The sequence below is a fragment of the Suncus etruscus genome, chromosome 1 (genome assembly GCF_024139225.1).
Source record: "Suncus etruscus isolate mSunEtr1 chromosome 1, mSunEtr1.pri.cur, whole genome shotgun sequence".
In the NCBI taxonomy this organism is placed as follows: Eukaryota; Metazoa; Chordata; class Mammalia; order Eulipotyphla; family Soricidae; genus Suncus; species Suncus etruscus.
Window position 1 is genome coordinate 79,564,917 of NC_064848.1, and position 6,553 is coordinate 79,571,469.

Here is a 6,553-nt window from a genome sequence, read left to right on the forward strand (position 1 = left end):
TCTTTCCTGAATTCATGTTTTAGGTGAGTTAGCATCCTATTCACTCTGAAAATCCAGCACCCATAACAATGCCTAAAACATGTTAGCTACTTAATGCATATTTGCTGAGTGAATGACATTCAGTTGTGATAGCACATATGCTTCCAAATCATGATTTCAATAAAGAAATTTTACCAAGTCTGATAACATCATTATTATCTATTCTCCTAGTGTTCAGCAATCATGCTTTTACCATCTTCCAATTTTACTATTAATGACTTAGGTAAACATTATTTATAATGGATTTCATATTTCTGAATACTTCTTTGGGATTGATATTTAGGACTGTCAAATATTATGAAAAGTTTAAGGACCTTTTCTATGTTGATATAATTTCCCAGAATTGGTGCTAAGTCATATGGGTATAGTTATGTATTTTTTTTTTGTTGTTTTTTTTTTTTGTGGTTTTTGGATCACACCCGGCAGTGCTCAGGGGTTATTCCTGGCTCCATGCTCAGAAATTGCTCCTGGCAGGCACGGGGGACCATATGGGACACCGGGATTCGAACCGATGACCTTCTACATGAAAGGCAAACGCCTTACCTCCATGCTATCTCTCCGGGCCCAGTTATGTATTTTATAAGTGTGGATGATAATGTCTTTCTCTATGAATCCTTGCTAACAATCACTGTTTTCTTAAATCCTGATTCAGTAATAACTGTATCTTCTAATACCTAAACTGGTTATTCAGATAATAAAGGATCTAATATTATTTATAAAAGGTTATTTAATACTTTCCTCAATTTATTATCTGCATCTTTTCTTGTTTTTGTTTTTGTTAACCCCAGTGGCGCTCAGGGGTTACTCCTGGCTCTGAGCTCAGAAATCACTCCTGGCAGGCTTGGGGAACCATATGGGATGCCAGCAATAGAACCTGGTGGGTCTGTCCCGGGTTGGCTGCATGCGAGGCAAAGGCCCTACCACTGTGCTATCTCTCAGGCCCCTTATCTGCATTTTTATTGCTTTCTCAATTTTGATGCTACTAAGAAAACTTTGCAATTTATTTCATTATTTTTGTTCTTAGAATACCCTCATTTGAGTAATATAATTTTTCACCTCTACTTTACTACTGTTTGAAAGTTTCATCTTCCTGTGATTAGAGGGAATATAAGAGTTAAGGTCCTTCCCTTGCATGTGATTAACCCAGATTTAATCCCCAGCACCATATACCAGGAGTGAGTCCTGGGCAGGCAGCCAAAGAAAACCCCAAGCACCACTGGTATAGCCCAAACCTCCCTCCAAGTTTTATTTTTCACATGAAATCCATCCATCCAATTGGAATAAATTCAGTTGATAGTATAAAGTATATACATGTATCTTTTACCTATATAGTTAATTCTCCTAATTAAAATAAGTGACTAAAATAAGCAATCTTATTTGTATTAGGTTATCACTTTTATTACATAGTTTCATTAAGTAATTTTTGAAGCAAAAATAGTTTTATTAAAAGAAATTTAGAAATGTGAGAGAGAGCAGAGCCAGAAGTGACCTCTGAGCACTGCTGGTATGGCTCCCAAACAAGCAGAAAGTGAGAGTGAGAAAGTGAGAGAAAGAAAAAAAAGAGAGTGAGAGAGAGAGAGAGAGAGAGAGAGAGACAGAGACAGAGACAGAGACAAAGACAGAGACAGAGACAGAGGAAAAAAGAGCAGACCATTTTGGGAGAAGGTTCTATACAATTTCTCCAGATTGTCTTGGCCTGGTGTTCTCAGCATACATAAATTAATCTGGATTCATTACATAGTATTTTTTCATTGCACAATTTGTGAAGCATTCAAATAAATTCCTTTTGATCCTCTGTTCTATTTTACTTGTTTATTTTCTAAGGTCACCTTACTCAACCTAGTTCAACTTGTTAAGTTTAAACAAACTAGTGTGGCATGTCAAATTCAAACTATTTCTCTATTATAGAAAGATCCACACCTGACACTTGCTCATGCTCTTTTTGCTTATGTTGAGTGGTTATTAGTGAAATAAAATGTTCAAAATGTACATTTTTTGTGGGGCAGAGATGGTTCAGGGATAAAATGCTTCCTTGTATGTGGCCAACCTTTGTTGGATCCTTAACACGGCACATGAGCCCCGGAGAAGTGAGTAGAAATTACCCCTAAGCGGATTGTGTAGTCTACAAGCAAACAAACAAAAAAAAAGTATGTATTGTGACCTTTGATGTATTCATTTATTTATTGGTTCTTTATTTCACCATCTATTAGTCTTTTTCTTTACAGATGGTAGAAATTCATTAGAGTTCTTAACATTACACAAAATTAGTTTCTGTCTTCATTAAGTCTTCTTAGTCTTTTTGCCTTCATTATAAATCTTCTTAATCTTTTTTCTTCATTATAAGTCTTCTTAATCTTTTTCATGCATGAAGTTAGCAGAAGCACTAAAACTAACCTTATTTCTGTGACCTTTCTATGCTAATTTGAAATGCCACTTTGCGTTTTTTTTGTTTCTTGGGGGCGGGGCATAACCAGCAATACTCACCGGTAACTATTGAATCTATTCCTGCTCAGGGGATACTCAGAGATCATTCCTGGTGGTGCTTAGGTGACCATCTAGGAAGCCAGGAATCAAAATGAGTTGGCTGCATACAAGGCAAGAGCTTTACCCACTGTAATATCACTCTGGCTCCAAGATCACATTCTGTTTATAGTAGCAAACTCTGGGGTCAGTCCATTGGTGTTCTCAGTGTCAATTTGCTATGAGAATGCCAATGAACTGGAACTGTGACACAGAAATGATGACTGTACTACACCAAAAGACCTGTCGTGTAGTGGTTTGTGTGTTTTTACATGTGAGGCGACCTAGCTCAGGAAGCTTTGATCACTATTCTTTGACCATTTTCAGCTACTCACTCTCTGACCAGAAAGTTTAGAAAATCAAATAAATGGGGGCCCGGAGAGATAGCACAGCGGTGTTTGCCTTGCAAGCAGCCGATCCAGGACCAAAGGTGGTTGGTTCGAATCCCGGTATCCCATATGGTCCCCCGTGCCTGCCAGGAGCTATTTCTGAGCAGACAGCCAGGAGTAACCCCTGAGCATCGCTGGGTGTGGCCCAAAAACCAAAAAAAAAAAAAAAAAAAAAGAAAATCAAATAAATGAAGGGCTCCAAATTCCTGGCTTTTATGTACACTTTATAAGCCTTTTAAAAAAAAAAAAGTTTTTGATGTCTTTATTTTGGTGTAGATATTGAAGTTGATATCTCCAATTTTATTTTATTTTATTTTATTTTATCTTCTCTTTCTCTTTCTTTTTGCACTCCGGCATGATTTGATTGCAGAACTGAGACTATTGTGTGGTGCTTGTCTTTATTGCTGTAGTGCTCATAGGATATTTAATTTGATATTTCTTTCTGTATTGTTGTGGTGTTTCAATTACCTTTTTCATGTTCTCTCTCAAACTGAGGTTGAAAGCTTCTAAAAGGTCTCCACCCATTTTCAAAGTATTTGACTTCTTTTTATTTATTTATTTTATTTTTTCTTATTTTGTACCCATTCTATTGCTTTTCTTTCCTTCAAACAAAACCACATAACTCAATTTATCTAGCTCCGCCTCTTAAATAGAGGGGGAAACAAGGGAGGGTACCAGGACCAAACAGATATATGTCCACTAATAGTAAGCTAGACAAAGAGGGGTCCATCTACACTAGCAGCCTGGGGGGTGATGGTGGGGTATATGGGAACTGGGATGGGGGGAGGACAAATTTGGTGATGGGTATTCCCCTGATTCAATGTTAATATATACCTAAAATACTACTGTGAAAGATATGTAAGCCATTATGATCACAATAAAAATTAAAAAAGTCAAATATTCCAGTCTCTGTTAGGAATACTAAGGAAGACACTGATGATATGCTGTTATCAAGTGATGCTCCATATACCATGACAACCTGCAGGGGCGCTGCTGCCACCAAGTTGTTACCACCTAAACTGGCAAACCCCTCATTTAGCAAGTACCCGCAGCCAAGCAAAGACAAGCAATCCTACTTTCACAACCCCACCATTTCTGCATGTCAGGAATGACTCCTGCTAGCAATGCCTTCACTCTAACCTTGGAATTTTCTTTCTGATAATCACGTAAAAAAATTTATCTGGGCTTCTCCCCCTTCCTTCCTAGAAAATATGTCAAATGCATATATACATATATATGTTTCTAGATGCTGAATAAATATAGTAAATCAATAGTTCTTGGCTGAGTAAAAAAGATGCCTAGGAAATTAAGAGAAGGAAAAATAATTTACTGAGCAAGTGAAAAAAAAATAACCAGAGAATGGGGGAATTAAATTTGCCTTTAAAAATAAGATTTGAATTCTTTTTTATTTTTGGGCCACACTCCTGGGAGGTGTTCAGGGTCTGTACTCAGAAAAAAATTGTTTTTATTTTCCTTCCTGAGTGTCAACACCTCAAAATGTTCAACTGAGCATTAATTCACCCAAGTTTGGTAGCTTAAAGCACAATTTATTATGGTATCTCATGATGCTATGCTGAATGGATTCAGCTCTCAGCGTTTTTCATTCTGGACTCAATTATAGGTTTCTCGCGCAATTTCCAGGGATATCTCTCTTACATGGGATCATCTGAAGTGACATTATTGGGCTGGAAAGATAGTATAGTGGGCAAGATGTTTGCCTCACACATGGCAACCTGGTCTGAGCCCTGGCACCCTAGATGGCTCACAGAGCCCTACCAGGAATGAGCCCTCAATAGTGAAAAATAAGCCTGGAGCACTGCTGGGTATTACCCTTAAAAAAATAAATAAAGTGACATTTACTCTCACCAATCTGATGCCTCTCCAAATGCTCAGGGTCATCCTCTAGGGTCTTTTCTGCAGCACACTTCAGTTTCTAGTTGACTTCACACCTGGTAACAGCTTTGAAAGTGTGCAGGGGACCGGAACATGATACACCAAAATAGGCACAAAGGGGTTGGGCTTTTTTTATTTTTGCATAAAGATTATTCTGAGCTGGAGGAAAATGAGAATTAAAAGATATTAGGGGGTCGGAGAGGTGGCGCTAGAGATAAGGTGTCTGCCTTGCAAGCGCTAGCATAGGATGGACCGTGGTTCGATCCTCTGGAGTCCCATATGGTCCCCCCAAGCCAGGAACAATTTCTGAGTGTATAGGGAGTAACCCCTGAGTGTCAAACGGGTGTGACCACCCCCCCCAAAAAAAGATGTTAGGGGCCAGAGAGATAGCATGGAGGTAAGGCGTTTGCCTTTCATGCAGGAGGTCATCGGTTTGAATCCCGGCGCCCCATATGGTCCCCTGTGCCTGTCAGGAGCAATTTCTGAGCCTGGAGCCAGAAATAACCCCTGAGCACTGCCGGGTGTGACCCAAAAACCACACACACACACACACACACACACACACACACACACACACACACACAAAAGATAGTGGTAGGAATGCAAAATGATGCAGCTACCAAAGCATTATGATGGTTTCATTAAAAAAATCAACAACAAAACCTCCTAAAATTATCATCTGATGCAGCAATTCTATTTCTGGTTCTATATCCAAAAAAAAATGAAAGCAAAGATTTGAACAGATGCTTGTGTATTCATGATCACAGCACTGTCTACAATAGCTAAGAGGTAAAAAACAAAACAAAACAAAACAAAAAAAAACCTGGGGCCGGGTGGTGGCGCTAGAGGTAAGGTGCCTGCCTTGCCTGTGCTAGCCTTGGATGGACCGCGGTTCGATCCCCCGGCGTGCCATATGGTCCCCCAAGCCAGGAGCGACTTCTGAGTGCATAGCCAGGAGTAACCCCTGAGTGTCACCGGGTGTGGCCCAAAAAACAAAACAAAAAGAAACCTGAATGCACCTCTCTCTCTCTCTCTCTCTCTCTCTCTCTCTCTCTCTCTCACTCATTCACACACACACACACACACACACACACACACACACACACACACACACACACACACACACACACACCACTTTAACCCTGAAAAGGATGTTCTGGTACATGCTATGACTGGAATAAACCCTGAAAATTTGTATGCTAACTCAAATAAATGACACCTAAACACCTAAAGATAAATGTTATGTGATTCAATTTACATAAGATGGCTATAGTAAGTAACCTAATTCAAGATATAAAAAGAATAATGTTGCTAGAAGCTAAAAAGGGGAATCTGGGCAGTTTCTGTTTAATATGTAGTGTTACAGTTCGGTACAACGAAAAGTTCAATGAAGGATGATGATATCACACACCAGTGTAAATACACTTAACACAACTGAGTTTTCTGTGTAAAATGGTAAATTTTATTATGGGATTACCACCATAACAAAAAGCCTATGAATAGACTGAAGTGATGAAGATGACAGAGCAGAGAGTATTATGGTTTTTCTCAGAAACTGCAGCGAAATTTTCCATTTTACTCCCACACTGACACTTGGCCCACACATCTGTTACACTAGGTCTTATCTCATATCCCTAATATTCTATAAATCTCACTGTTTTCACTATCTACTTTCCCTTAGAATAATGTGTGTACAGAAAGCAAATACTCTC